The sequence below is a fragment of the Carassius auratus genome, unplaced genomic scaffold (genome assembly GCF_003368295.1).
Source record: "Carassius auratus strain Wakin unplaced genomic scaffold, ASM336829v1 scaf_tig00030757, whole genome shotgun sequence".
NCBI lineage: Eukaryota > Metazoa > Chordata > Actinopteri > Cypriniformes > Cyprinidae > Carassius > Carassius auratus.
The window spans coordinates 3414-29134 of NW_020525876.1; the positions used below are offsets into that span (position 1 = coordinate 3414).

The 25721-nt window shown below is 39.0% G+C and overlaps 1 pseudogene; it reads right to left on the minus strand.

Annotated features, from left to right (window-relative positions):
• On the minus strand, positions 1-25556 carry LOC113080293 (proline-rich transmembrane protein 4-like; annotated as a pseudogene).
• Between the last annotated feature and the right edge of the window lie 165 nt (positions 25557-25721).

The following is a 25721-nucleotide window of genomic DNA, read 5'->3' on the forward strand; positions in this document are numbered from 1 at the left end:
ATAGACCAAAAAGTGATTTTGCACAAATTCATACAAAACGTCACTGTTAGCATTATAGAGAAAAAAATTGAAACAAATGTTTTACAATTACAAATGTATCAATCACCAAAGAACTTTTGTACAAAATCTGCCTAAGCTTCTGGCAATTGCTGGCACTTCTTAAACCTTTACAAGGATATTGACTTCAGAACCCATCTCTTTGGAGAACTTACCTGACAGAAGCAAACCAACCCTTACAAAATGAAACATTTGGCACAGTTCTAGACCACAATATGTTTACCTGTATGTCTACACATAGCAAGTGTGTTTTGACACCCTGGCAAACAGACTCACCGAATCACCTGATCTGTCCATTACCTGCTCATCATATATCTAAAACTTTTGGTTTCTTCATATTACATCATTTTGTTTTGTCCGAAAGTAAGAGGTCTGCCCCTAAAGGTCAATAGTCTCACTGCAGATGCTCAGAGCGTCTATCTGTCTGCACACACTGATAAATTCTTCTTGGACAGATTGGTCAAACTCTGACTGCTGGGTCCATACTCTCCTCTGACTTTAATGTTCTGTAGGGTCTCTGTAAGCTTCCCCTTTGGTGGCCAGAGCTGGCAGTGTGGCTGGAACCCCCACTGAGGGTAGAGGGTGGTGGATGGTGTCCTTCCGGACTAGAGCACAAAACCAAAGAAGAGCCACCCAGAGACTGTCTGTAGAGGGAACAGGAGCTGGAGCTGCCTCTCCAGTGCTCTGGAGATGAGCAGCAAGTTGAAGATGATAGTGAGGGAGATGGGGATGGAGGAAAACCTAACGATGCACCATCTGGTTGAGCTTGAGAAGCAAGGGGATTTTTAGGTAGCACTTCCACACATGAAGATGTTCGATATAGGCCTGGATCAGGAGTAAGGGTTTGGGCACCACTGGAGTTGATCTCTCTACCATTCAGCGAGCGGTCACTAGATGTGAAGGGTCGTAAGGGGCTGAAGAGACTCATGGGAAATAGAGATTCACCAAACAGTGCTTCATCAATGCTTCGACGCAGATTTATGGGCGAAGGAGGGCGCAGGTCCGCTGTGGAGTCGCTGGTACAGGATGAACCCACAGAAGGGGCACCAGTGTTGGGTTGAGTGTTGGGCAAGTCGAGGTCAAGGTCACGATAGGCTAAAGCCCGGTTGCTGTGGTATAAAAGGTCAAGGCCATTCAAGCTGCTGAGACGGTCATCCACCAGTGTGTACAAGGGTAGGCACTCGGTCTCTCCATGCCCAATTGGATCACAGATGGCCAGCTTCTCCTGGTGTGACAGAGTCCACTGGTAGCTCCCAGGAATTATAGGTGACTTTGCTGCAAGCAGTTCTGTCCAGCAACTTCCTGGCTGGGGAAGGTGATCAGAACAGTAAACTGGCTGAGCAACTACCAGGACCAGTGTGAGGCAGATCACTGCTTCACAAACTCGGCAGCTGAACTGGAAAGTCCACCACGGCCAAGGCCGAAAGGACTCCGCGCTTCCAGCAATTCCGAGAGCGTGCAGCATGGCGTAGAGTTGCAGCCCTGCACAAGCCAGAGAGAAGACAGCACAGAGTAACACTGCGGGCTGCTGCCCGGTCCCAGTCTCGGCTCTCTGCAAATGGGCAACGGTTGTAGCGTTCGGCTGGTGTTGGTGATGTGTTGTTCAGATGATAAATATGCTTGGAGTCAGCACGAACGTAGCAGTAGAACACAAAATATGCAGCTGATAGGAAAGTTGCCAGAGCCACAAAGGCACCTCTAGAGATCACGGACAGAAATAGGTAGACTTGCTGATCAACATGGAGTAATGCAACAGGGCCAAAGGCAGCAGCAAAGTGCAGAAGCACCAAGCAAGCCAAGAAACAAGGTCTCTGAAAGGCGGAATAGGACAGCTGCATACGAGAACGCATTGACAGGAGTAGGAATACTAGGCCAAAGGCGGCAGTCATGCAGGGAAATGGTGCCTCGTAAAGTAAGAGTAAAGCCTCTGTGGATGCCATGCGGTCCTGGTATCCGTATGCGTCGTACACTAGAACGAAGGCTCTAGTGCAGCCAGCGGCCACCAGACAGAGACTAACCAGAGCGAAGTAGCCACAGCCTGATGGGTACTGTAGAGGCAGGCACAGGAGGTTCAGTGTGGAGGCCAAAGCGACTAGACAGAACACAGTGCCCAGGCCATAGATGTGTGCTTCCCACGCTGAACCCCATGTCGCCAGGGCACTGTTCCAATCAGAATATAGCACCACAAACATAGGTGGGGCTGGAAATGGGTTGGGACTTTGAGAGAGGTTGGTGGAGAGGGTGGTTGTGCTGTCATTTTTGCTGCTGTTGCTCAGGACAGTGGTGGTGGTGGGCCAAGTGTCACTAGAACTGCAGATTCCAGAACGTTCTGCATTGCAGTCAGGGAGTGCAGATTCTTGGGTAAGATCTGTCAGCCAGTCTTCAGATGTAGCGGTGACCATTTCTAAAAGGAAGAACAAAAACATTGGATTATTAGTACAGGACACGTGTAAAGATGCACTACAGATATTGATTCTCAGGAGTGGACTCATGATTTAATTATTCATTGACCGGAAAGCTAGTTACAAAATGAATAGCACGAAGAAATAAATCAGTAAAAAAAGAAAAGGTAAATGGTACTGGAACTTTTACTGGAACTGGTAATTTTCTTCAAGAGCATTTTCAGATAAGTTTATGGACCTTTCCTTTAACTCTAAAACACAACACAATGCAATGGCTTATTAAAATTATAGATAAAAAAACCTGTGAAAACTCAATATGGAAAACTCCATGTTAGCACAGTACATTGGGCCCTATTTTTGAGGACTTTTTTTGGCGTGTATACAAAATGGATTTTCCAGAACATACAACCAAGGCAGTCATTACTGTCACCAACTTCTGGCAACCTATGATTTGTTTTTGTTTTTTTGTGTGAAAGATATCACCACTAGAGGGCATTTTTGAGGTGTCTGCCTAGCTGAGCATGTTTCACAGTGGAAAACCAATGGTTTAGATGGGAGATTCCTAAATTTGGGAAATGTCTAGTGTTTCAAACCTACTAAAAGTAAAAGTTCTCAATATGACGACATTTCTAACTGGGAGAAAAAGTTTGGTGAACATATTTGTCCAAGTAGCAGGGATTGGTGGGCTGCCATGAAAGGTGGAGATTCGACATCTGTTGTTTGTGTATAAAATGTAATTGTGATTGTATTGTTTGATTCGCATACTGCTCTGGGAGGAGGCTGCTGTTTTAGATTTTGGATTCTGTGGCTTGGCTCTGGTGCTGAGGAGTGTTATATACATTAGAGCTTCTTAGCCTAACAGAGTTGGAACAGCATGTGAAGTTCCATGTGACAGCCATTTCCAAATCTGGAACTGCTTCCTAACGCTTACCAAACATTTTTTTGGAAGTGATGTATAAGCAATCCAAAAGCAAGTCCTCAGATGAACTAACATCACCATAGAGCATGTAAATGTTATGAAAACCCACACAGGTTTGTTTGTGTCATCTAATGTACTACTATAAAATTCGATAAGACATTCAAAATATGTCAATCCTCCTGTACTAGAAGGATTGCCCTGCTCTGCATTTGCAACTGATGTGCAAATCCATATGAGATGGAAGATATTAGCTTCCACAGCCATATCAGTCCTTTGCATAACAGCGTGGGGATGTACGTCAGCTCTTCAAAGACTGACACATCTAATTACACCCTTTACAGTGGAGATCAGAGTCATAACTCATCTTAGCTGCCACGATCAGGCTTTCTAAAAATGCCGGTGAGTTTACTGAAGCCTTGAGACAGAAACCATGGAGCACTATGGGCCAACAAAGACTAAAAAAGATTAGATGATGGCAATTTTTACAATATGTTAATGTAGACATTTCTCAAACAAATCAGCTTAATTCCTGTTCCCATCCCTCCAATTTCTCTTTGTTATATTCGCAAACATGAACTGATGAAAACGAAATATGCAAATAAAAGCATAAATGGCCATTCCTTTTACATCTCTGGATGCATATTGCAATATATATATATATATATATATATGCAATTTATATATTCAAATTGATTCGATTAAAAGTAAAAAATGGCTCTCTCATTTCACAATGTTCAAAATCATTTTAATTTAATAATTTTTTCATTGTTTAAGTGTGACATCAAAACACGTCCACATTGTGCATGGTAAATACATAATTACTGAATGTTGTTGAGTGCTGGTTAAGACCCTGCCTCATTTTAGGTTGCTTCTGTATGCTTTTAGATGTTGGTAGTGACAGACAATTTCCTGTTACACCCAGAGCCAAATTAACTACTTTGTTTATGACCTTCCTCCTTTTGAAAAAGCAGAGGCCTACACAAAATCATGGGTCACTCCCAAAGGTGGGTCTGTTATTTTTTTTGCACTGGTTTTGGCTTTTTTGGCTGATGACCACCACTATAGTTAAATATACTCACCGTACCCAGTCAGTGGTGAGCACTGGCTTCCATTTTAATGTCAATGTGTTTTTTTTTGATGGTGGGAGTAGATAATCAAACCAGTTGAACTTGATTAATGGTAGCGTGTGTGTGACAGCCACACACTGCTCATTAGATGCTTCTCTTTAATCAAAACTACCACAGCACTAACCACCAAGCAGTGCTCATTAGATCTATAGATGGCTGTTTATCCACTTACATTAAATATAGGTTACAGCTGACTCCTGTTTGCGGCACACTTTGGCTCATTGGAGTACACTGACCTGATTTCTTTTCAATAAAACTGTCTGAATGGATGTTCAGCTCTTATTTGCTTTACTCCTTTATGTTGTTCATTCATGAAAAATACACCTTTGTTGTTCATTCATGAAAATATCCATTCTTAATGTGCTTTATTCAAGAAGAATGAGCAGAATGAATTTCTATGTACAGTAAATCCTACAAAAGCATTCAGATGTAAATTGCAGAACGGATTTCAATGTGACGTACATACAAAAAGGATTTGGAAATGATTTATACAGAAATTTGTTCTGGATGTGTTTTGAAGAACAAAATGAAATACCAAATGAGTTTAACGTATTGCTTTTGCTGTATTCTTAAAGATGAATAAAAATGACTTTAATTCAGTCTCCTGTTTTGCTGTTTGAGTTTCAGTCTTTTTTTATAAATGTGCTAAACTTAAAGTGTTTTTGAGTCATTCTTTCTGTATCAACTGTAATAATAATAATTTTTATACTAATTTTTGACAGAAAGAAGGCATAATACTGATCAAGTGACAGTAAATCAACTCTTTTCTTTTAGTTTCACAAAGGTTTCCCCCAAAATAAGCAACACAAGTGTTTTACACTTAATTATAATAATAAATGTTTCTTGAGCCCCAAATCAGCATATGAATGATTTTTAAAGGACCATGTGACATTGAAGCCTGGAGTAAAAGAAGCTTTACAGGAATGAATGACATAACAGTTATTTTAACTCAATCCAATCTTGTGTTTGCACAAGAATGTACAACTTATGTTTAAAATGTAAAAAATAAGATTCCTGATTTAGGAAATAACCCTTACCCTAACCCTAACCGGCTTGTTAAGAATTTCTCATACTGTAAGTAAAAACTGAAAAAGAACAATTAAGCATAAAATACAATTACAATTCTGTTACAAATGCCCTGTTTAAAAGATCAGCATAACAGCTAGAAGAAACCAGTTTATACTTGCATGGAAATGAATGCTGGACTCAGCAGGGTAGTCTATTGCTTTCTAGATGCTATCACATGCCAATTTAAGTTAAATGAGCTCAAGATGGCATGAAAAAGTGTCCAGCTGTCTTGATGAGAATAATTAGTGTTTGATTAACTAAAGGCTGTGTGAAGTGTGTCACTCTAACATGAGGAGAAAGTGTATGGTATGCAGACACAGAAAGAGTGTGACGAGAAGGCCGGGCACTGATAAGAGGGATTGTTGTGGCAGGAGCTTCACACGTCCTCCCTCTTCATTTCCTTTCGCCTGCTTGTGCCCTCCACCCTCAGGGGTGTGGAAAATATGACTAGTTTCTGGATGCGAGCCAGAGTTTGAAATCTCAATGACCCTGATCCCTGCACACAACTGGATGACACTCTATTTGTGGAACTGTGTGCACATCTATCAAAACAAAATACCTCTAGAGAACACAGACATGTAAACATAGCAGGAATTCAAGCCAGGTTAACATCATCATCCTATGGGGTTCCATAATGTTGTTGTTATGGCCATGCATTGTAATGGCAGTGGATAAAAGTTCAGGAGGAGGGGACCGGAAGCAGACCAAAGGCAAACAACTCCACTGATCCACATGGGGTTGATGGGATTTCAAATGATAGGTAGGGTTAATTGTTGATGGTGCCACCCTGGGTGTGTCTATACAGACATCTAACATTTTGGGTTAAACGTTTTTGCCCAGAAGGTCTGTTCAGACAAGTCACTCAAATAAATAGCTTTCATTTCATGGTTACATTTTATTTTAAGGCCCAATTCTTGCAATTAACAATCCATTAACTACGACTTTTCCCCCAATAAACTCCTAATTTGCTGCTTATTAATAGTTAGTAAGGTGGTTGTTAAATTGGGCGGGATTAAGGATGTAGAATATGGTCATGCTGAATATGTGCTTTATATGTACAAATAAACAGCCAGTATGTCAAAAGGCATGCTATAACTCAGCTAATTAATAGTGAGAAGTGGTCCCTATACTTAAGTGTTACCCATCTCACTAAGCACTAGCATGATCTGTAGTTTATCAGTTAGGATGTTTTTGTGAAGACCGTGATCACAGTGAGTGCAAATTTCGATTCAGGTTTTTAGTGAAGAGCCATCTTCCCCAATAGAGTTACAAACAAACAGAAATTAATCTAGATGCATAACTGCTTTTTTATCTGTAATTACACATCTAGATTAATTAGTTTGATTTATTTGATTATTATCTTTGTGCTATTATAGTATTTATTAATTTAGAATTAGCTTGTATTTTTATGCTTTAATTTCTGTTTTATCATGGCTGCCGAGATATGCAGCCTTACAAAGTTGCATCCTTCGAATTGAGAAGCACCCTATGTTTATACCTCATTTTGTTATAAACTATCAATTTAAACAGTTCAGTCTAATAAATGTGTGTGCTATGCATTTTTATGCTCAGGTTAAACTGATTTCTGAAAGGTGTCCTGCTTTGTGTTTGACAAGTTGTTCATTATCTTAGCAACATGTTAGCACCAATTTCTATTGGAATTAATTGTGAGTAGTATCTCCGATGCAACTTATTTATTTATTTTTTTACTGGTCACACTTTATTTTAAGGTCCAAATGTCCTAATAAACAGCCAATATCTTAATAACAGGCATGCTAATAAGCAACTAGCGAATAGAGAGAATTGTCCCCTATACAAAAGTGTTCCCTTTTTTGTCTGTAATTAGCATATACATCAATGCGTCAGCTGATGGAATCACCCAAGACGGAAGTGTAAAGAGGATCTGAGAGTTTTCCAGGTTGTCAGAAAGTGAACCAACAACAAGTATTTTAGGATTAGGAATTCAGACACAACTCGCTGATCCGATAATAACAACTCCCTCTGCTTAATTATGGAATACAGTGCTGTGATTTGGTTACAATTACTCATTCAGATTTCATCTATCCTGTCTCGCTTTCAATTTCTGCTCTCTCTAATAATAAATGAGTGGACAGCAAGGTAGGACGACCCCATTCATATTGATGAGGCCTGGGTATGCTGACTTGGGGCAGTGAAGGAGAAACGACAGGAAGAAGAGAGGAAGGCCTTCTGATCTCATAGGACATTACATTTTCGGGTGAGATTTCCATTTTAGAAACCTTTTGCATCTTTAATTTGAGATATGGCAGCTGCTTTTTTGTGGGTCGGATCTCTGCATGCAGTTTACTTTACGAGACAGTCCATAAACACAGATATTCTCGCAACCTGGTTCTTGGATCGTTGTGGCATATTTTGTCCATCTATTAATGGAATTTAGGTTATCCCATTGAACGCAGCGGGAAGAAAGTAGGTTAGGTGCCACAGAAGAGAAGCTGGGTCTAAGACGTACCTCATGATCAACAGGGAAGGTGACGTAAAATGGCACACTTAATGCCATATGTTGATAGATCTGATCTACTGAGACATGTTGCGTAACTCAACTCTCTTGGGCAGTTTAGTTAACTCAACTTGGCTTGTTTGTAGGAGGTGCCAACTATGAGATAAAAGTGCTCGTTTCTCCTCCCTCTGGAAGCAATTACTGGCAGGTAACAGACGGTTGGTCGTGCTGCACTCGGCCATACCAAAAGATATCTTCCTCTAAATCATGTGGAGGAGGAGGAGGAAGAGTTTGACTTTCATTTTTCAGTGAAAGAAACAAGACAAGTTGGCTCACTTGTTACTGTGTTTGGGAAACGTATTACATCCTGCCAGCTGATGTGTGTATTATTCAGTGTTAAAATACTTTCTTCTAACCCAGTAATGTCCAGAAACAAGTAAGCCATTTCAAGGTTGATTCCTTTAGAAAATGTATCTTTTTGTTTGGACATCCCAACCAATCAGACAAAGCTACACAGGCTCAATAATGTTTGTTTTAAGGCAGGACTATCTGTTTGTTCAACCAACGGAGGGCTGGTATGACATTCTTAAAGGGTATTTTACTCAAAATCTACCTATCCTCATGTTGCTCTAAAGAAATATGACTTATCCAAACTCCAAAACTAGAAATTTCGCAGAATGTACTGAATGTCCTTTTTCATATACAATTATAATGAATATTAGAGCTCTGAATCTCCGAAAATGGTCCATTAACATATCATAAATGTGGTCCATATGCACTATATACCAACTCTTCTGAAGTCATATGCTGGTTTTGTGTGAGAAAGACCAAAATATAAGTCTATATTCGCTGAAATTTTTAACATCCATCCTACGTGTGCCTGGAGTATTTATGGCAGTTCATGAGTGAAGTGGTCACATTTGTGAACAAACTGTTCTTTCGGAATCAGATCTTTTGGGTTAATTGGCTGATCCAGTGAAGACAAATAAATAAATTAACAAATTAAACTGCTCTGGTTCCTTAGACTCAATGGACCTGCTCCAATACCCACACTTGCGGTCTTTGTACTTGAGCACTTGTCTACTTTCCTGTATTTGGCAGGCTCAAGTGTTCAAGTGGGATTTTACTTTAGTGGACTGATACTTTTGTGATAAAAACATTCTTTGGAATGACATGAAGTTGGGTAAACCATGACGATTTTTCATTTTGTGTGAACTATTCCTGTAACAGATTAGTCTGGATGGAGTGCTATTTACTCAGGTCGAATCTTTCTCCATTTTACTTGAATTCTGAAAACTGGTTCATGTCCCAAGATGAAAACCGGAGTATAATTATCACAGGTGTAGATTACATAAAGGCGTGTATTGCATAATTACCTGTGTTCCTGAGAGTCGTCACGCTAGCTGATGTTGTCAGTTCATCGTGTCGCTCTTGTGTTGTCAGATCAGCACTCTTCCCCGTGTCCTTATCGCCTTCCTCCCATGGGAAGCCTTCTGGGAAAACAGAGCACACAAGTCTGAGAATGTGGTGCTGAACGAAAGTTATGACTGAAAGAATCAAGAAACAGGAACATTTTCTAACCTAGTTATGTCAAACAGATTTCTGCAGTATTCAGGGTCAGGATTTGATCTCCCATTGTTTAATTACAATAACTTGCCTTTCATGTTTGAATATGCGCAGCCTACTCTACTGCGACTGAGCTTTATTACGGATCAGAAACGAAAACCTTATCTTTGTGACGAAGCAGGATAATCAGACTAATCCGAAGCAAAACTTTCCTATGAGAAACAGCTACAAACAGTCACTAGGTTGTGTGTCGCTGTGCAAAACACATACCTTACTAGGACCGAAAACAGACCTGACACAATGAGGCCAGAGTGTTTAATATCTGGTCACTGGTCAATGATTCCCACAGATCCGACTCAAATAGCTTGTCCTATTAAGCACCACACATCAAGCTTCTGTGTTTGTTACATTCTTTATTAATAGATTTTATGATGAAATATTTACATTCCCAAATGTGTAACTATGCAGATGTTTGGGCATGCGTGTGCGTATGGACTCTATGTATGGATGTGTAGCATAAATGTGCCCAAATAAGTGTGTAGACTTGTGAGTATATTAAGCTAAGTCAAAGCTTTCATTGCTTAGACACAAACATGACCTTTAGGGTGACTTCAAGACTGTTTGTGTGTCTACATTAATTCCTTGTGGTAACTGCTTAAGACCTGCATGATGTTCTTTTTTGTATATTGTCAGGATGTATGTTTCTGATTACAGCAGATCTTCACTCGGGTGATGATACTGTCTCTCATTAGCATGAATAATGAGCTCTGCACCAAACCAAGCAGGGAGACTACAAAAGGACAGTGAGTGTGTGTGTGTGTGATTGTGCAGAGCTCTACTCATCCTCTCTTGGCAGGGGTTCACTCATGCTAAACCATCAAGCACCACTTGATTCCATGGTTTTCTGTAGGAGAATCTGTCTTTCTGTCTGTGTATCCCTGTCTAAACCATCTATATCTATATTTTCCCATTCATTTCCATTTTTATGTAGCTTATGTTTAATATATATCCATCTTTATATATTATCTTTATATATCCTTCCATCTCCATCCATCAACCCACATCTAATCCATCAATATCTTCCCATCAATCTATTTATCTATTCCTCTATATCAACTGTATCCATCCAACCAACTTTCCATCCTTGTAATGAGAATTGCTTAAAAGAATAGTTCACCCAAAAAAGAAAAGGTTGTCACCCCCATGTTGTTCCAAACCTGTTTAAGTTCCTTTCTTCTGTCAAACACAAAAGTTGATATTTTGTACAATTTTTGAAGAGCCTAACGGTTGTTGGTCCCTGTTGACTTCCATAACAGGGAAATAAATACTTTGGAATCAATGGTGACCACCAACTGTTTGATTACCAGCATTCTTCCAAACATATTTTGTGTTCAACATAAGAAAGAAACTCATACAGGTCTGGAACGACAAGACGACATTTTAATTTTTGGGTGGACTATCCCTTAAACAAAAGAGAATATTAAAGTGCTCCTTGTGGTTTTTTTTTATCAACACAAAAGAAATCCAGCCAGCCATAAATATTTGTAATATAAATTTGTAGAGGTTTAGATTTTTTATTTTACAGTGATATATTTTAAAAGCATTTGCATCCTCTTTTACTTTTATTACAATAACAACAACAATTAGTAATTATTTTTTACTTATAGCCATTTTGACGTCACACAGTTTTGGCTAAATTATGCAACTCTACAAGCAAACCTGGATTCGCAATCTTCATTTTTAAAAGAAAAAATGTAATTAGATTTGTATTTACACATGTATCTATGCATTGCCCCAACATTAGCCTCATACTGAATTACTCTCTGCTGTCTCTTGATGGGTGATTTAAAGATTTTGACTATTAAACAGGCTGTGTTCAAATGAGGCGTCAAACGTCCCCCATCACTCTCTGTCCGAGCCACCCAGATCACCAGTCCTCATTAGATTATGAGAAATGTTCTCTCAGAGCTAGTTATTCATCTAAGCAACCCTCTTTACCTTCATCTTCCTGCCTTGTTCTCGTCTACCCTCCTCCTCTCTCCCTGGTCACCATTAATAAAGAGGGAATTACATCAGAATTTGTAATTTTGGCCTCTGCACAGTGTGACATAAATCATTTAATCTCCCTCATGGGCCTGAATGTGTGTGTGTGTTTGTGTGTGAGATTATGAACACAATTCAGTTTAAAAAGGCCAGTCTGAATTTCATTTAAAAAGGATTTTTAGGCTAAAAAACATCACTAAATTTCCTTCTGTTTGGATTCATTGAAGTCATAATCTCCACACAGGCTGTAATGATTTGGTTGGTCTAGACGCTTCGAGAGATCCTAATCATAGGATTAACCTTCTATGAAATGACAGTGAGGTGAATACTTTAAGTGTATTGTTTGTGAGTGTGTGTATGTTCTAGTGACAGCCTGCACATGCCTCTGTCCTCAGTTTACCCGAAACACACCCATCAACAATACACTACATAGCACTTTTCAGCAGTGTTGCCATGACAACAATCACATTGTAACCAGCCTGAGAGCCGTATCCTTGACAACCGTTTAGTTTATGATCTAGCATATTAACAACCCTAGAGTTCAGTGGTGTTTCATCCCAAAGAAAAGAAATAGAGGATTTGCATTATATTCATTACAGGTCAAACCCTTGTATAGTCTTCAGACACTTTTGCATGTTAAAAATCGTAGCTGCATTGGAAACTTGAAAGATTTTGTATGAGTGCAGCATTTATGAAAACAGATTTTGTTTATGATATAGTGATTTTTATTTTGTATAATGCATAACAGTGACTGTAATTATGTATTTTAAGAATTTGAGTAGCATATTTTGGGTTAGTGTCACTGGACTAGTTTTAGGCTATTTTTGACTGGCCCTTAGATTAGTTGTTTTTTTTTCGCAGACCTGGCAACCCTGCATGTGACCCAGACAGTGTTCGAGAGATTCACGCTCGTTTCTCTTTCCAGTCCATCACTATTCCAACACTCTTTCTTTCCTGTTTAATGCCCTCCTCTTTCCCAGTCTCCCCTCCTCCTCTCAGTTCCAGTGTGGTAATTGACCTTGCTCTCAGCTCCGGCGTGTTTTTGAGGTGGGGGATAAGCAATTTGTGGCTGCCTGCACCTCCAGAAGACAAGGTGACCCAAACATTAGTCAATAATTTGCTGTTTCACACACCCACACCCACAAATGCAGAGACAATGTATCATGCCCTTTAGAGTATGAGCCATGTTTCTGTAGTGCCTTCTACAAGTGCAGGGAGCATATTTATTTACAACCCTTTTTGATGTATCTATTGCTAAATGTACATGTTTTATATACCACCACAATACTAAATTGTCTTTGATTTTTGGGTTTTTTACTGATTACAAATTTTTACCACTTCTAGAAGGCACTACAGAAACATGGCACATGGTGAACAATCCCTTTAAGAACTATATATATATATATATATATATATATATATATATACATGTATGTATGTGTGGTTCGTAAAGGGATTGTTCACCAAGAAATATAAATTCTGTCATCATTTACCCTCATGTCGTTCCAGACCTGTATGACTTTCATTTTGCTGTGGAACACAAAAGATGATATTCTGACTCCCCATATTCCTTTCTGAAAATCTCTCTTTCTATGCATTTCCTTTCTCCGTCATCTTAAAAAAGATTCTTTGAGTTCGAGAGGAAAGGAAAAGAGAAGGACATGGAAAAACATGTCTCTGGGAGCCAGGAGAGGTTGAAAGAAAACATGAGACTGAAGGGCTAAATGAGACTTATTGCCGGAAAAAAAAGAGAGATGCCCAGTAAACGTCAGGAGAGGCCTATTACTGCGAGAGAGGATGGATAGAGTGAATTGAGAAAAGGAGACTAAATGTTGAGAGAGGCATGCTCAGCATCCATGAACAGACGGTGCGGAAAAACATCGTCCCTGAGGATTCACTGGCTCTGCTGACTCTGCCATTGGAATACTGATCACATACCGCCCAACTGGCTGCTTCTCCAGTGCAAATCCCATGCTTACTGTACACATACACACCTGTCTTACTGCTCCCTTAGCTCTAGATATCAAACAGAGCCATGTCAATACTGGTTAGCAAGCTTGGCCACCTCACATACACCATATTTAGGTGTTTGGCACACTATTGTCACATATATCTGGAGAGTTTTAGTGTATGTTCATCTCAAGGAGGTCTGTATTGATTCGTCTGGATCGCATCATGAGCTTAGGTCTAGATCTTCTTTTTAATGACTAAAGTATAGTAAGCACTGACCTTGGATCAAAATGTTGCAAACCGTTACAAAAAAAAAAGTCCCTGCAGTGGGTAAACCGGACCTAATTTGACCTTCAATGATGCCAGTAGTTTTGTAGTGGAAAAATGCTTTTTAAACAGTATGACTCTTTTAAGCAACATTACAAAATATGCAACAAACATTTCAAACATTAGTACATAACAGTACATTGTTGTCATTGCTGACTTCATTAGATTTGGTCAGACATAAATGTAAATGTAAATAACTACATTTGGATTGTTAAAGCAGTTTTCTGTAAAAAAAATAAATAAAGCATTCCGTGCACATAAGCCAAGAATAAGATTAAGAATCCGCATAAATTAAATTTAATAAAACAATCTTCTATTATTTTATGTTTAGTAGGAACTTTACAAATTTACTTCAAATTTTTTCTGCATTATGGTAATGAGAATGAAATTTATGTGCACTATATAGTAACCTTTTTCACACAAAATTTGTCTTGATTTTGGTGTCACATTCGTCTCACTGTATACATACTGTAGTAGTAGTAGTATCGCATCATATATATATATATATATATATATATATATATATATATATATATATATATATATATATATTAGTGGTGGGCCGTTATCGGCGTTAACCTCTTATCGGGCGATAAAAAAATTATCGCCGGTGATCTATTCTCAAAGTTAGGTTGGCAGCTGGGTCTACACTAAGCAAGCTATGATGACTTTCACCTTGATATAGTCTGACTGGGGCCAGCCTAAAAAGATGCTCAGGACAGTTGACGGGCCACTGCTGCGCATCGTCATGAAAGCTTATCTTTTTCACGTGTTTTTAAGACGTAACGCTTGTCGATTTAAACATTAAAGCATCCAAACACAAGACACGGAAAAGCTTAACAGAGTAGCTGGTTACTCGCGTGCTGTGTTCGGTGCGGAGAGAGATCGAGAGCCGTGTATCATGGACAGAGCTCTCTTCTGCAAAGTTCTCCTCGAAGTCCCTCCTGCACCTGATCGAACAAATACAAATCGCAGTTTGAACAAACTAAAAGATGTGAAAGAGTCCAATTCAGTACTCGAGGTGTTCCGGTGTTCAGGGCTCACGCAGAGAAAGGCGTCTCGAGACGCTAAAAATAAGCGTTTTCAAGTGTTTTGATCAAAACACTTGAACATTGAATTTGCTTATTTTTGCTCTAGTGCCGACAAAAACATACAAAATATAACGGTTATTTCTTAAGTGAAAGTAAACAGTTGAGGAAAAAAATGGGATGTGTATTATATTGGATGCGTTCATCGTCTCTTAAAGTGACCGCGCCTAATTTAGCGACTGGCTGCTGTAATGTTAATCCAAGAAAATGAAAATGAAAATCACTCACTGCTCTTGACTACTTTGTAGTTTTAACAGTCAAACCAAAAATTATTCACACACCAGATATATTTTTTTATATATATAGCAAAACTGTAATAATGTGAGAAATGTTGAAGGTGTATGAATAAATGTAGGTTTCATTGTATATTTCATTTTTACATTTTTCACACATAATCCGTCTGCAGTGCGTATGCAGTCCGTCTGTGTTACTCGGTAGTAGTCCGTTAACATGGGTGCATAAAAAAATATGCAACGCATACGCACTGCAGACAGAGTATGTGTGAAACAGGCGTAAGGTTGTTTGCACCTTGTGCAATGTGGAATTAGTTTACAGCTTTTTCAAGCAGTTTGTGATGCATTTTGAAAACAGGAGATGAGCCCCTTTTCTAATGCACCACCTAGCTTGATAAACCCCTTCTCAAAGACTTACTGTTTGTCAATTTTATTTGGGTAACACACATATTCTGAATGTCGTCGGCAGAATTCGAATGAGCCATTTTAATCTAGATTAATTTCAAAATCACAGTGAGATTTATCTAGATTAAAAAAATGAATCTATGCCCACCTCTAATATATATATATATATATATATATATATATATATATATATGTATATATATATATATATATATATATATATATATATTCCTTGCCAGGAATAAAGCTCACAGACTAACTATATGAACAAACATCAGACATCATGGGGCGGTTCTTCTTCTTACTGTGAAATGAAACATTCTTTTCACTAATTATTGACAACAGTTAGCATAATTTAGGTATTTTTATGTTATTAATCAATAATTCATTCGTACTGATTCCACTGCTAACCCTTGACTGGTTATCAGTAAGGCTCTGCAATTCATTAAACACCCATTTTCACCTTAAATAAAGGTATAACATAAGAACAAATGTACTGTAATACACCCATGCCAGCTATGGATGGGTCAAATTGTGTACATTTTTGCTTATCTTGGATCATATGCTTGGGTTGGAAATGAAAAGACAAAGGAGGGGTTGACTTACCTCCTGCTGATAGGGAGGGAGTAGGATCTGGGCCAACACTTTGCACTCTTCTCTTTTCTGATGGGCTTGTGGTCTGCTCTACCCACGAAACTCCATCCAGAGCCTTGTCAGTGGTTTTAAAAGGTGTCCGTTCTAGTTTCGAGGCCATGTTTGTTGTGTTATGTCCAGTGTTAACAGTGGTCAAAGGTTGGGTAGATACTTCTGATTCTGCTGGTGTGAGGAAATGTGTGGTTTGAAATGAAGGTATCGTAAGTTGTGACGTTGTTGCCTGAGTGTCTATGGCTATAGTTTGGTCACTGTAAGTGTTCATGGTTTCCGTCATCAGTTTTAGTGCTTTAGTTTGCATGATGCTGGTATTCTGAGCAGTGGATACAGTGTACGCTTGTGTTGTGAGTTCTGACATTGTTGACGGAGTATCTGTGGGTACAGTTTGGTCACTGTAAACGGTCATGGTTTCCGTAATCGGTCTCAGTGTTGTAGTGTGCGTGGTGCTGGTACTCTGAGCCGTGGTTACAGTGTATGCTTGGGTTTCTGGTTTAGATATCATTGTTTGTGGGGTTTTCGCTGTGCTTTGGCCATTATTAGGGGGCCAAAGATCAAGATCATAGCTTTGAAAAAGTTTAGGAGGTTCTGTTCCATCTTTCTGTGGCAATTTAGCTGATTTTAAAGGCAGCAGGGTGCCTGTCTGGACAGTGCTGCTTTGAAGTACCTCAAACGAGGTTGTGGTCGGCTGGTATTTTGGGTTTAAGTCCTTCGAAGAAAGAGTATAGTTTTGTGTGGTTGCTTCTGGGAAAGCTGTGCTCACCTTTGTAGTAGCAGACCCTTTAGTGCCACCGAATAAAAGTCGTGATCCCAAATCAAAGAATGGAATGTTAGATTTCAATGTTTTAAAGTTGGGCATGCCCCATCCTTTGGAGCCTGCCTTGGTCTGGGTCGTCGGTTTTGGCCCATATTCGCCGAAAAACCCACTGACAGAGCTGAAGAGAGAGAATACCACAAGAGTCCCACGCAGAAGAAGCATTCTGCCCCTCTTATGTCGTCACGGACCACTGCTCACATGGTGTCTGAATTTCCGAGGAACGCCCACGAGATGCACCAGGCTTCTGCTGCAGATAACCTAGAGATGCAATAAACATTTATATCCGGTCAGTTCACTTCAACTAAGTTATATAATAGAGCTTTTCCCATCACACCTGTAAGAGGATCTGTTTAAGTTTAAGCCTTTGAGTTTATGCCAAACTCATATCTTTCTGCTGTCCCAGAGGTGGCCTCAACTCTCCATTGACAGAGCAATTATAGAAGCAGGGCTCTTGAAGAATACTAATGTGAGACTAGAGGTCTGTTTGTGGCCGTGTATGTATATATGGGGGTGGTGTAGTAGGAGGTATAGAGGCCGGTTTCTTTGTGGAGCTTTGGGCTAATTTTGGAGTATAAAGCTGATGGCCTGTAGCCTCAGTGAGAGGAGTTGAATTTGATGGAATTTCTCTCGGAGTGAGACTTGGACTCTTTTTTTCTTTCTTTGCCACCCCCGCATCCCTCTTTCTCGCCCTCTCTCTCTCTCTCTCTCGTTCACTTTCTCTCCCCCTCACGCAATTGATTTGTTCTCGAAACTGCAAAAACTCTCTACTCTCCCGCTGGGAATAACATCAGTTGTTTTTGGTCAGCAAACAGTGGCATAAGTATTATGAAATTCTTTCATTTCATTTCTTTCTGTAACCCCATTGTGTCTCTTCCGTCTCTCAATGCCATCTGTATCGCAGAAATTGCCTCCCTCAAGAGTCTTTTTAAAGATCTCACAGCTTAATGAGGTTTGCTTACTAGATTAAACCAACTAACTGGCTCTGGGCAAATGGATTTAAAAAAGACTGATGGATCTCAGATTTGTCTTTGTAAGAAAATCCAAAACATCTGAACATCTGAAACTGTGATAGTTTTTCTTCTACAGCATTTTTTGATGAATAGAAACTTAAAAAAAAAGAAGCATGTCTTTACTGCTTACTTTTGATCAATTACACGCATCCTTACTCAAAAAATAAGGCTATATATATATATATATATATATATATATATATATATATATATTAGGGGTGTAACGATACGCGTATTCGTATTGAACCGTTCGGTACGAGGCTTTCGGTTCGGTACGCGGTACGCATTATGTACCGAACGGTTCGTTGGACTAATTAATTAAATTTGGAAAATAAAAAAGGTGTGTGAAATATAATGTTATGCGTTCAACAAGGTAGCCCAATAACCCAAACGACGTAACAGGCAATGCCCCTGACACCCCCGAAGAAAAAAAAACACCAACTTATATGTTTATGTTAGGCTACTCAGTCAGGCGCTCGCTCACTCAGTACGCGCTGAAGGCTCGGTACCACGGAGCCCCGCACGGAACGGATTGCGAAAGCGTGCGCACGGATTATGAATTCGTGGGTACGGATTCAAAAACCGAGGGTACGGTTTACAAAATCTAAGTGCACGGATTGGAAATTCGTGGGCACGGTTTGTTAATCCGTGGGCACGATTTGTTAAATCGAGTGAACAGTTTATGAATTCATGAGTACGGTTTATAAACTGAGGGGACGGATTGCAAAACCGTCGCCACGGATTGCTTTTTTTTCTCCTACAGGTGACGTCCCGGGCTCCGTATACGGACATCACCGCAGCGAATGGTGCATTTACGTTATAGCCGCGGATATGAGACCTTACTCTGTAGTGGAAAACGCAGGTTTTAAGAACATGCTTAATGTAATTGAGCCCCATTACTCCTTCACGAGCCCATTTCAGACAGACCGTAATTCCTGCTTTGTTCCAAAAAACATAAGCCCAAATAGAGAACCAATTGAGTAAAAACACACTAAATATAAAGAGTTACAGAGTTCCATATAAAAAGAGTTACATCTTTGTATTTGTTCATAACCACTACAACAATATTACATTTAATTTTTAAAAAAAAATTTATAAGGAGCTATTTTTGTTTTATACAGTATGCTGCTAAGAAAACACCATAGAAGATGGGTAAAGAATAGCTCCATCATTGTTCAATGTAAAAAAAACACATACTTTGTTAGTTTTAATAAATAAAACATTTTTAAAAAAATCAAGGAAATTTATCTGCCAATTTTTTCTTTTTGCTGTATCTAAAACGTACCGAACCGTACCGAACCGAACCGTGACATCAGTGTATTGAACCGAACCGAACCGTGAATTTTGTGAACCGTTACACCCCTAATATATATATATATATATATATATATATATATATATATATATTAGTGCTGTCAATCGATTAAAAAAAATTAACTAATTAATCGCACAGTTTTTTAAAATTAATCGCGATTAATCGCGATTAATCGCAATTAATAGACTGAAACTTTTTGGATATGTAAATGCAAAATGTAAATAATTAATGTAAACTCAAGACAAAGAAACTATTTAAATTCAAAATATGATTGTTTATTGGAATTTTTGTTTAACTTGTAACTTGATTTTCTCATGTAAACAACATACCTGCAATAAACCATCAATATCCTCCAAATTAACTGTTGGCTTGAAAGCCATATTTATTACAGAAATAAAAACACAGGCATGTAAGTACCATTTGAATTTCAAAACAATCAATGCCAATAAAAAACAAAAATGATTTCCATGTTGAATTCTAAGTGGACTGCAAAAAATTTCCAAAGTATAGTCATTGCCAGTGCTTTAAGTGGGCCGGTACGCACCAGTACTCAGTACCGCCACTTCCAAATATAGCTCTTGAGCGTACCGCCACCTCTCCGTGCGCCCAGAACGTGCTTGTAGCGTACCGGTACGCTCATTTGGACATCTGTTTTAATAGAGGTTTTAATCTTTTACCTGCACTTCCGATTTTCAGAGCGCCCTTCACAATGCAAGCTTCCTAATTCATCCCACCCAGAGCAGAAACTACATTACCCATTCACCCTTAAGTTATACAAGTGAATAGCGCATGTGTCGCTTTTCCCACTGTTAAGTGTCAACAACTCAACGTGGCCGGAGAAGGTGTGTGAAACTCGTTGTGAGTTATACTAAAGCAAAATCTTGAGTATTTATTGTCTGATAAACATTAAAAACTGTCTGCGGAGGTTGAGTCGTCCTGCAGCCCCCGCTGGCTGCTCATTGGCTGCAGCATCTTTTTTCTAAGTTCTAAACAAATACAGTAGACGGCAAGGCACAAATTTAGATATTCATTTATCTAATTAATCTATAGCCTATGCACAAAGACAATATGATATTTTTGTCCCCTTTTTGTTTTAAAGCTTGATGAAGAGAGCGCAAGTTGCTGCAGCTGCGAGGAGGACAGTGATGCACGCGTACAGGAGTGATTGACAGTTCGCGGCACTGTGTACAAAAAATACTCCGCTACACAATTATTTCGTCATTTTCGTTTAAGCTTATTAACGTTAGCGTTACAGAAAGGTCTGATTTACGCACTGTTACAGTCATTGTTTTTTTTTTTTTTTTTAAACAATGACATTTGAGTTCATGATTTTAATGTTGCTGTTTCTTGTGGCAGACTAAATGAAGAGTAATGTTTCTTGTGGCAGACTGAAGAGTAATCCGGCAGAGTTTTATACTGAAACTTTCCGTCTAAAAGTCCTTCCTTGGTCTTATCCATATTTCTTTGCACGTTGAACACACATAGGCCGCAACTGGAAATAAAAAAAACTGCAACCGCGTTAATTGCGTTATTTTTTTTTTACGTGTTAAATATTTCAAATTAATCGAATGCGTTAACGCGCTAATTTTGACAGCACTAATATATATATATATATATATATATATATATATATATATATATATATATATATATATATATTAATTTCTCTAAAAAAAGAATGGTCCAATCAAATAAAATATAAAATATTGTTTCCATGTCACACTGAAAAAGCAAGGTCAAGGCCAACATACTGAATTATAGGATGCAGTACCTTGTAAAATATATTGTGCTTGTACACAGCACATTTTGATATCCAGCTATTCTGTGCATACAGAACATCTGCTTACTATGCATAGCAAGAGCAGAATGGTAGTGTCAGAACTGCATACCACCATAATACTCTCACCATTTGTGATGTCTCCCACCATTTCGGAAGCTTTTTTAACAAGCGTAATCTTTTCACAGGGGGCGCAGTTGAAACCTGGCTGAGTCATAGTCATTACCGTCATCACTACTCAGACTGTTTACTCATTACCACACACCACCTGCTTTGAGCGAATAGAGTCCCGTCTTCTACAACCTCGCTATCAAAGACCGCATTACTACAGGCCAGATTTCTCCGAAAATGTATCAGATGCCAGATCAGTTGATTTGCCAGCCCCTGGGTTTTTCTTTCACACGTTCTGAAATGTTTTAAGAACAGTTTTGTCTGAGCTAAATGCCTCCGAAAGTCAGACCCCACAGGAGCTTGTTAAACAGCATCACAAACGCTGCTGTGCATGTGTCAGAGTCGGTACCAAAGAGGAAACATAAATGACTGTATAGCACTGATCTTTACTATTAGACCCCCCTCTTTTCTTCTTTCCCCGTCTCTATCATTTCTCTCTCTCTCCCTTCACTCTTTCATTGTCATTTTGTTCTACTGTGCGTGGCAAAGAAACGGCCTGCCAGAGCAGGATGTAATCACTCAAGCAGAAAAAGGGAAAAAGCGAGTGCTCGAGAGCTACTCCTGATTTAACATCACACATTTATTCCTAGCCTGAAATCCCTCCCTTGTTGAGTTTTTTTCAAAATACAGATTACAGTTGGATGTGCAACAGATTTGACTTTGCGAGAAGAATCAGGATTATTGGTTCCTGTATAACTGAACAATTAAAAGTTAATATGCATCTGAATGATCCATTCAAAGATGTTTAATAGCTGCTGTGAAAAACATAAGCTAACAGCAAATTTACAGACACAAACACATTATGTAAAGTTATACAAAGAGATTAAAAAGGTGTGTATTTTGAGTACACTGCCATTTAATTGTCTGGGGTCAGAAAGATTATTATTATTTTTTTTAAGAAGACTTTTATGCTCACCTAAGCTGCAAACCTTTTAAAATTAAAATATTTTCCTCTCCCTTTAAAATTTTTGTGAGACTAGTCATTTTGCTGTCACACCTATATTCAACTTATATCAATGAGATGGCAAAATAGTGATTTCACTTGACCAGATGAGAGAGGACCTGAATGAACTCATCAGAGAACAGAGAAGGTTGTAAAAACAGAGGGTTAGGGTCAAAATATCCTTCTTTCAAATATATGTGTGTTTAAAGTAGGTCTAGTGTTGAGGACCCTCTTAAGTGGTGACGGATCGACCCATCATGATATCAATTATTTTAACAGGCCTCTAGACGTGCATGATGGCTGTGGGAATCATTGGTTCATGTCTTTATGAAATCAAATGATTTATTCACCGAGCCTTTCTGGTTCTTATCCTATAGACAAAATGGGGGATGGGATATTTATGACCTCCAGCCATAAAAAGCACAGGGTTTTCCTTTAAACACCGTCTAAAGGTTTTTACAGACAGCGAAAGCCATTAGCCTAACCTTAACCTCAAATGAACCCAACCATGAACCAAAGCAGCCATGGTCTGGCGTTTCATGGTCCAAATGCAACTTAGTCCTAAATAAAGAACATTTAGTGTGGTTCGCCAAAAAACACAGAAATAGAAATCAAACTTAATCCTAGGCTACAAAGGATTGGAGTAGTAAAATCGCTTAAATCAGGATTAAAGACATCTAAGTCTAATTAAGAGGTTTTAGAGTCATTTTTAAGATGTTCTTTCTTTTGTGTATTGTGATTGAAAAACATCACAATGTCAGTAAAACCACACCATCAGTAGTAGAGCTGTAATCGACAGGACCTGAGCCCGACAGATTTCGGCCCGAGCCCGACAAGTACATTTTAATTGACAGCTTTTTAAAAGCCCGAACCCGTTTACAGCACAACAATATTATAATGTTCTCACGCACACGGCTCTTTTACCTTTTGTCAAGAATGAGTCATTTATACATGTTTTAACAATTTATTCATGACTAACGTAGGCTATAGGCCACTTGGAAGTTGGAAACAAAAAAATAAAATAAGTCGTAACATCTCAGCACTCTAACTAGGCCTATAGCCATAGGCTCATTTAGCCTATAAATAGGTCAACGCACCAATAAAAACGAGTGTTTCTTAAATTAAATCAAGATAAATTCTAAATTAAGAAGGGTATCTGGCAATAACGAAATTAAGATAAAGGCTCCGCTGGTTTTGCTTCGCCACTAGCAGCTGAAATTTAATAAAAGAATAATGCATAATGCCAACATTAGCCTATATACTCTGTCTACATTATGCATTTAAGACTCATTTATTATTTAGTTATAAATTAAAAAAACCTTTACTAACCAAGATTAGAAAATTATTAAATCCACATGGCTTCAGCGCGTTCCTGCGCTCACTGATGGTGCGTCCAGAAATATAACCCAATGGCTCATTATTCTCATTATAAACATGGTTAAAACTATTCCACACCTTCAACTTTGGTTTAGCTGCTGGTGCAACCAAAACGTAATCGCCAAAGGCAAGCCTCCGTTTCACCTACTCCGCATACATTTTCCCATCTTTCTCGCGCTAATAGAAACACATCACATGACCGCTCATTTACCCTGTAAAATTATATAATTTTCCCGCCGGGTTCGGGCAAAGATCTTCAGCTCTTATCAGTAGCTGTACGCTAGGTTTATTAGACGCATTTATCTATATTATTATTGATTCACATAAAAAATACTTAATTGTTTGAAAATCAGTAGATTTGGTGTCATATTGAGCACCCATTAACTGTAACCACAGTAGTCAACTGGACACAATAACATCAAACCAAGGACAAAGTCCAGTTTTACAGAAGCCCTTAAATCACCTCAATCGACCGGTGTTGTTATTGTGTTGCTATTTTACACAATAGCTGGGTTTCCATCAAAAGTGGCGAATTTTATGTATAAACTGGAAACAGGAATATCGCACAATACATTTGCAAACAAGCACTGTTTCCATCCAACGAGACAAAGGGAACAAAATTGTTACTCTCTGATAAACTGGGATTATACGTCACTACGAAAAGTAGGAAAGCTACTGAATATAATAATTTTCAGAAACCACCTCAAGCGAGCGTTAAAACTATTTCGCGAATTACAGTATTTTTATTCGAAATTAAGCATTTCCATCACTCGATTCTGATGCGATACTTCAAAGTGCGCATAAAAGCAGAGTGATGGAAACCCAGCTAATATTTCTCCTCCCATTCCCTCACACTGCAAAACACTGGGCTCAATACTGTTGACTCCACGCACATTGCACACAATAATTTTCCACATCAACGGCTCTCTGCGTCCTCATGGTGGTCAGTCACCACAGTGTTCATTAACAATGTTATCTTGTTGCAGGCCTGAATGAATCAATCCATTTATGTTTAGCCTGTGTGTGCATGGAAATGAATTATATATCTTGATTATAGTTGTTTGCTCCCAGCCATCAACCATCAATGCTGGTTGTTTCACTGAATCCCCTGCTAGCAGTATCAGAATACGCACTCAACATACTCCAAAATGTGATATCTGATATCTGTCAGTCAAATTCTTTAATTTGTTTTTAAAGATGTTAATCAATGTGGTCCAAACAACCTGTTGACATTTGTGATTCTTTGCCTATTTCACTGTATTTTCCAAATGTTGCAAATGTTTTTCACCATTTTCTGTCTTGGCACATGCACAGTGCTGTTGCTCAGAAGTCGCCAATTACACTTGCCTGTGAAAACATGATGAATGACCTGTCACGTTAATGTTTTTGTGGGCTTTTCTCTTCAAGCATCCGGATCACCTGATTATCTCAAAACGCACAGGCTGTTACGCCGGCTGCCTTCGCCATGGTTACCAAAGGAGCAGAATGCGTCTGAAACGCAGAGCTTTTTCATATGTGAATGTGTGAAGAGGTCTGAGAGGAACACAACCATCCATTAAGCACAAGAAAGAGCACGAGCCGTGGGTGTCAATGAAAAATACAAATGTTTATGGACCCGAGTCACCGTACTGAGACTGTCACATATATATTATACCTAAATCAGGAACCAGGCTGTAGCTTCTACAATGAAACATTTCTGGAGAGATGAAGGACAGAAGGAGAAACTTACCTTTCTCCCAGTGGAAGAGAGTAAACAGAGAATCCAGAAGAGCCACCAGCACTCCACTGCAGGACAGCGAGATCTGTCTCTCTGTGCGTGTGGGAGAGAAATCGTTTTTGGTCGCACACTCTCTCTCTCTCTCTCTCTCCCTCTCTCCTCCCCTCTCCCGCTGCATCAGTAGTCTAGTGTAGGATTCAGATGCACAATATCTGGTCACACATCGCTGAGCAGATTGTTAGAGAGCAGAGAGCAAGCACCGTACAGCAGGCAACTGTCAAGGAA